Raw genomic sequence first — 6128 nt, 5'->3', positions numbered from 1 at the left:
GGATAAACAGAATAACTTGTATAAAAAGAATTGAACATGTTGATAGGGGCACAATCTAGGTCTGGTGGAATAGTACAGTAAACAGAGAAAAGTGATAATAAACAAAAATTTGACCAAACACTGCCACAAAGTGAATGTCCATACCACTTAACCATCATAAACTGAGAAAGTCAGAAGCTTGAAAGGCTGCTGGCATTACAGATGTAATTGTCATGGCTGAGAAGAGTGTCATACCTCGCTTTCAATGGCCACGTGGAATGAGGGTCAGAAGGTCCGCAAAGAGATACCAGTGGAGATTATCCATCAATGGCCAGAAAATCTGTTTCCATCCACTCTGTGCTTACATTTAACCTGGCAAAGGGTTTCTTTCATATCTTGGATGATCCCTGGGTAGATCATGGATTCGTACATCAAGGCACACCATTTCCCTGACTGTGCCACTTCTTCGGTGCTCCATATGTGACCAGTTGTGTGGTCATCAACGGCGTTAAAGCTGAAGCATTTGGTTTTCTGGCTGTCACACTGCAGATTTCCTGTTGCAGAACACATTACAGTCGAGTATTTCCCTAAGTGATAGACTGAGAACCTGATTGGAGGCACACACAATATTTAATATTATTATCAAATGTTAATAATATTAAATGGTCTGCACTTGTATAGCGCTTTATCATTCCAAGGCCCCAAAAGTTCTTAGCACTACATCATTCAGTCATTCACTCACAAGCTGATGGACGTAAGCGACGTTATAGACACCTTTTTTTGCTTCTTGCTACTACAATGTAGTTTCTCAGCTTCTGTCAGTCTGTCCTGTGGATTTTCTGCTTCTCTTTCTTTCTGGTTTCTATATCTTTCATGCACTTCTCTCTCTCTCTCTTTCTAAGTACTGCTGTCTTCTGTGCTCATCTGCATCACCCCTTTCCCGGTACAGCCTCTGCTTTTCAGTGGCACTCAATGGTGGACGACAATTCTGTAGAAATGTATTGAAATTAAGATTGAATGTCTATTAAACTACTTAAAATTATCAAAACATGATTTCATCACTTTAGGTCAACCATGCCATCCAGGAAGTTCTTACACAAGCTGGAGTCATTTATACTATGGGGGGAAAAGTTTTAATAATTTTTAAACATTCAAATGTTTAAACGTTTAAATAAATAATTGGAAGTCGATGTGAGATACTTATAGTATGTAAAACATGAAGGTGTGTGTGCACAGTTAAAATGTAAAATTTATATATTTAAATTAGAATTTAAATATATTCTCAGAATTTATTTACATTTTATTCCAAAACTCCCTCGCTCTCAGTAATCCATCAGTTACTTTAATGCATTATAGTAATCAACCCCCGTCTTTGATTGACTTTACTTGCTTTTTGCATGTTTCCACCGGCATTTTTACCATTTATCTTTGGTAATTAACCTCCAAGTCTTTGAGACTGGACTGCCTCTTTGCCATCACTCTGATCTTTAGGTCCCTCCACAGATTCAAGTCTGGACTTTGAATATTATCACTCAGAAATATTAATGTTATTTCAAGTCAAAAGAGACAAGCTGTGGAAATACTTTAAACCTAAACCTGTCATGGGTTTATGAATAAATTTGGAGTTACTGTATTTATACTTCCCCTAAAATGTTTAGTAATAACAAAGTACTAAGGAAAAATAGTTAATGATTATTTCATAACAATATGTTGTAATGTAATAATACAACAATGGTTTGTAAAATATATGATTTAAGTTTTTTTCACTGTTCATCACTTTACAATCTGTTAGTTTGAAGGGATAATCGACATTTTTTATCTAAGTGGCAAGACAGAAGTTAAGGTAAATCATTTTAAATTTGTGTCCTCATTGTTTTCTTCACATTAGACCACTTTTAAAGTGTACCAAGGCAGTTTTACTAATGTAAAAACAACATTTATGAAATAAAAAGGCTTGAAAAATTATTAACAAAGTGGAAAGATGTAACACAGAAAACACACTCGCTGTCTTTTGAGGATTTCTTTCTTTTTTTCTTTTTTTTTTTACAGATATGACAATGCTGTCTGAATAGCAGTTCTCTTCTAATGAAACCCACTTTGTTAAAAATCTGCATCCATTTCTTTGTTTCTTCTCTCGTTTTGTTGCATGTACTAAATAGTTTTACATATTTTCCGGTATCTTGATAAAGTCATCCATTTGTTGAAAAAAAATGCTGTGCTTTCCAAAAATCTTTTTGTTTGGCTTCAAAACGCTTTATGTATCATTCTGCCACCGTATAAAAAAAAAACAACAACAACAAAACACCAATCAAAAGATCTTTAATATTCCTTGTGGCATACTCACTTGATTTGAAGCTTCAGAATGATCAAGAACCGTTCAGCGTCTCTGAAAAGATGATGCTTGATGCCTCGCTGGCACGCAGACCGAGTTACCAAGCTATTATTTTATGTCTGAAGCAGTCATTCCTCTGTTTCCTCCTCCTGCTGCTCCTCCATGTACGTAGACACAGAAACAGCGCTGTACGGGTCCAGCACCAGGTGAGCACAGCGCACAATGGTCACCAGCAAAAAGAAGCAGAGGAGGGAGAAAAAGAAGAGGGCAAAGCCAAGATCCACATGCAATTCAAATTCTCTCAGGGGGCCAGACGTAGGGTCCATGTTCACAAATGCAAAAAAAAATCCAAAAATATCACTTTACTTTTTATCTGTTAAGTCCAAGAAATAAAAAATAAAAATCCTGAACGTTTTTTTAATTATTCCACTTCAGCTTTGTTAAACGTCTTTTTGTTGTTCAATTCTGCTGTTTCTCCCTTTTTTCCCTCCAAACACTAAAACATCCAGTATGAGCCAAACACAGGCGCCCTGTTTGGCACCTGTGGCCTCCTTGAATAGTTAATAAGGAGTTTGGTAACAAACAGGTCATTCCTGTGACTAGAACTCTGATGCACCTTTTTTAAAACAGAACAAAATAAAAACGAGGAAAAACCCAATTGGGTCTGCCTTTGTTTCATAGCAAACACACAAGGTAACAGCAGAAGGAACTGACAGCAACCATTTTTTTAATCTTTCAGTGTGGTGTGCAGGTTGTGAAGCCAAGTCGGTTTGCTTATTCTGAATATTAAAAAAAAAAAAATTCCACATAGCCCTGAACAATGTTTAAAATGATTGCATGACCAAAAGGTTTTTTGTAACCTAGGAAGTGAAATGACGAAGAAAAAGAAAAGGTTAGAGGAGAAAGAGGATATGATGCTTTTGCTGTAATCTAGTTGAGAGGGGTTGGAAACTGATCCTGAAAACAGTGTAGATTGCCAGACGAACGCACAGGTTGAAAAGGGAGGTGTGTGCATGCAAACAAAACTGAATAAGTAGAACACAACAGAATAACATGGGAGGGAAATGTAATGTAAAAGCATCCAGTGGTGTATTGAAACATTAATTTTCTCTGCTTTCAACCATGAAAAACAAAGGACAGAGTGATAAAGGTGGAAAATGACCCCTGAAGATACCACCAGCTCTCCAGATCGTTACCAATATGCAACAAGAGGGAAGAAAGGAAATAAAAATACAGAATAAAACCAATGCATGGATTAGTCTGACACAGCACAAAAACAAACTGAAACCATTTAATTTTTGTCTCACGTTTAATTCTTCAGGAACTCTTGAGCAGCGTTGTTCCTGTTTTTTGATAGGAACATTTTTCACTGCACTTAAAGTATGTCTGTACCACATCTCAGAAGATTATGCACAATTCAACATGCTTTGTATTGAAGTTTGTTAGAAAACAGTTTGCTATTCTTCCATTATTTTAGATTAAGGAAATATAACTTCTTTAACCATATTTTTCAGTCACCACCAGATAGGTAGGAATTGTTCAGATTAAAGGCATACTATGCAACATTTTTCAGTTAATTAATATGTTCCATACCGTTTTGGATGATTAAATGAGTCATTTCAGGTTGAACTAAGGTTTTCTCGGCCGCCCTGGTGGTCTGTGGGGGAAATACCGCACTTGCAATGCAGGAGCAGTCGGCCCGCAGTCACAGGCTCAGTAGTCTGGTGCATCGTGAGAGTCGGTCTTGCTTTACGGCGAGAACTGCTACACGCCCCCAGTGAAAGGTGTGCTCGTTGGTAGCGCAGTGGCGATATTTGTGCAGTTATCATGGCGGAACCAGCGAGAAAACAGCGAAAGCCCATGTTGGAGCAGGCAAGAAAGAGGAAAAGGGCTCTGGACAGAGAGAGGAGTCGTACACGGGTGAACATAGAAGGCTGCAAGGCTGACGCGGACCTCGCGTTTCTGCTGATGCGATTGTAAGTAACATTGTAGGGTTTCCCTACCGCCTCGCCGACATTCCAAAAAAAGTAATAATAAAAAAATAAAACTAACTCGATATGCGCACCGCTCCGCTCAGCTGGTCAGCAGTGCAAAGTTTGTCTCCCCCCCCCCCCGCTCCGCTCCGCTCAGCCGGTCAGCGGTGCAAAGTTTAACGTCAAATAAACATGCAAGCATATCGAGTTTTATTATTATTATTATTATTATTATTATAATCTTTTTTTATGTTGGCGAGACGCTACCGCGGCGGCGGCGGCTGCGGCTTGGCGAGGCGGTGGCGGTAGCGTCTCGCCAACATAAAAAAATAAATAATAATAATAATAATAAAACTGGCGAGGCGGCGGCGGTCGCGGCTTGGCGAGGCGGCGGCGACCGCCTCGCCAAGATAGCGCTGCGGGAAGCTTGATGTTCATACCTTCACTGTGTTAGTCATTGTTTGTACTGCCGTTTTTTCCACTTTTCGTTGCGTTCGCCTGTCTGCTAAGCTCAAAACAACCGCGCCTGGCTTGACGGAGGAACCAGAACAGCTGAGCATCTTTATGACAGTGCACTTTTACTTTCGCCCTCTGGGGGGAGCCTCGCTGGAAAATCAACCCCGGTTGCATAGTATACCTTTAATTAGTGTTTTCACAGGCCTGCCTAAAAAGTGGATCAGACAGCTGCAGCTGATCCAGAACGCTGCTGCCCGCGTCCTCACTAAGACTAAGAAAGTAGAGCACATCACCCCAGTTCTAAAGTCCTTACACTGGCTCCCTGTATCTCAGAGAATAGACTTTAAAACACTTCTGTTAGTCTTTAAATCCCTAAATGGCTTAGCACCTAAATACATTACAGACTTGTTATCAGCGTATCAATCCTCCAGACCACTAAGGTCTTCTGGCTCCAGCCTACTCTGCATACCTAGAACCAGAACTAAACAAGGAGAAGCAGCATTTAGTTCCTATGCTCCAATTATCTGGAACAAACTTCCAGAAAACAGTAAAAGTGCGGAAAGCCTGAGTTCCTTTAAATCAATATTACAAAAACACATTTGTTTAAAATTGCCTTTGACTGTTCTAGTTAAACTGTTCTACTGTTTTTAATGTTCTTGTTTCTACTTTCTATCCCTACTTGCTTTTATTCTGTTTTATTTTCCTATGTTTTAATCATGTAAAGCACTTTGCATTGTCTCTGTACTGAATTGTGCTATATAAATAAATTTGCCTTGCCTAATGCATGAAGGACCGTTTCTTTGATTCTAAACAGTGTTTAACTTTTTAATAAAAGAATAGAAAATATCTTAATTCACTTCTATTATGTTTTAGCCACTTGTTTCAAATTAGCTTTATCGTGACATGTACATTTTTGTATTATATTTGTCTTTTTAAAGCGTTTTTTTTTCCTTTGTTCTTTTATTTTCTCATAGAGGAGTATGTGATACCATGTGCATGAATGGCACTACAGAAAAAGCTTTTATAAATATTTTTGTGATTAAAATGTTTTATCACAACTTAATCGTGTTTTGTGAGAATGTGCTGCTCAAATAATAAAACAGACAGACAAAAAAAAAAACACACAAATCTTTCAATCTTAATATAACAATTTAATACAAAAGGAAAACAAATATTTCTCTTAAAATTTCTTAAACATATACAGTATATTTATATATTGTGTTTCTAAGAGTGAAAAATAAACCTGGATACAGAGCAATCGGATGCTTTTAGCACAAAGATTTCAAAAAACGAACACAATCACCAACATGCCATCCTCTGGAAGATCAGAAAACACCATTATCTACACTGCAATTACACAATCTGCTATCACAAGTGTGTGAACGTTG

This window comes from Fundulus heteroclitus, chromosome 3, assembly GCF_011125445.2.
Source record: "Fundulus heteroclitus isolate FHET01 chromosome 3, MU-UCD_Fhet_4.1, whole genome shotgun sequence".
Classification (NCBI taxonomy): domain Eukaryota; kingdom Metazoa; phylum Chordata; class Actinopteri; order Cyprinodontiformes; family Fundulidae; genus Fundulus; species Fundulus heteroclitus.
The sequence above is the reverse complement of the archived record's forward strand: the minus strand, read 5'-3'. Positions refer to the sequence as shown.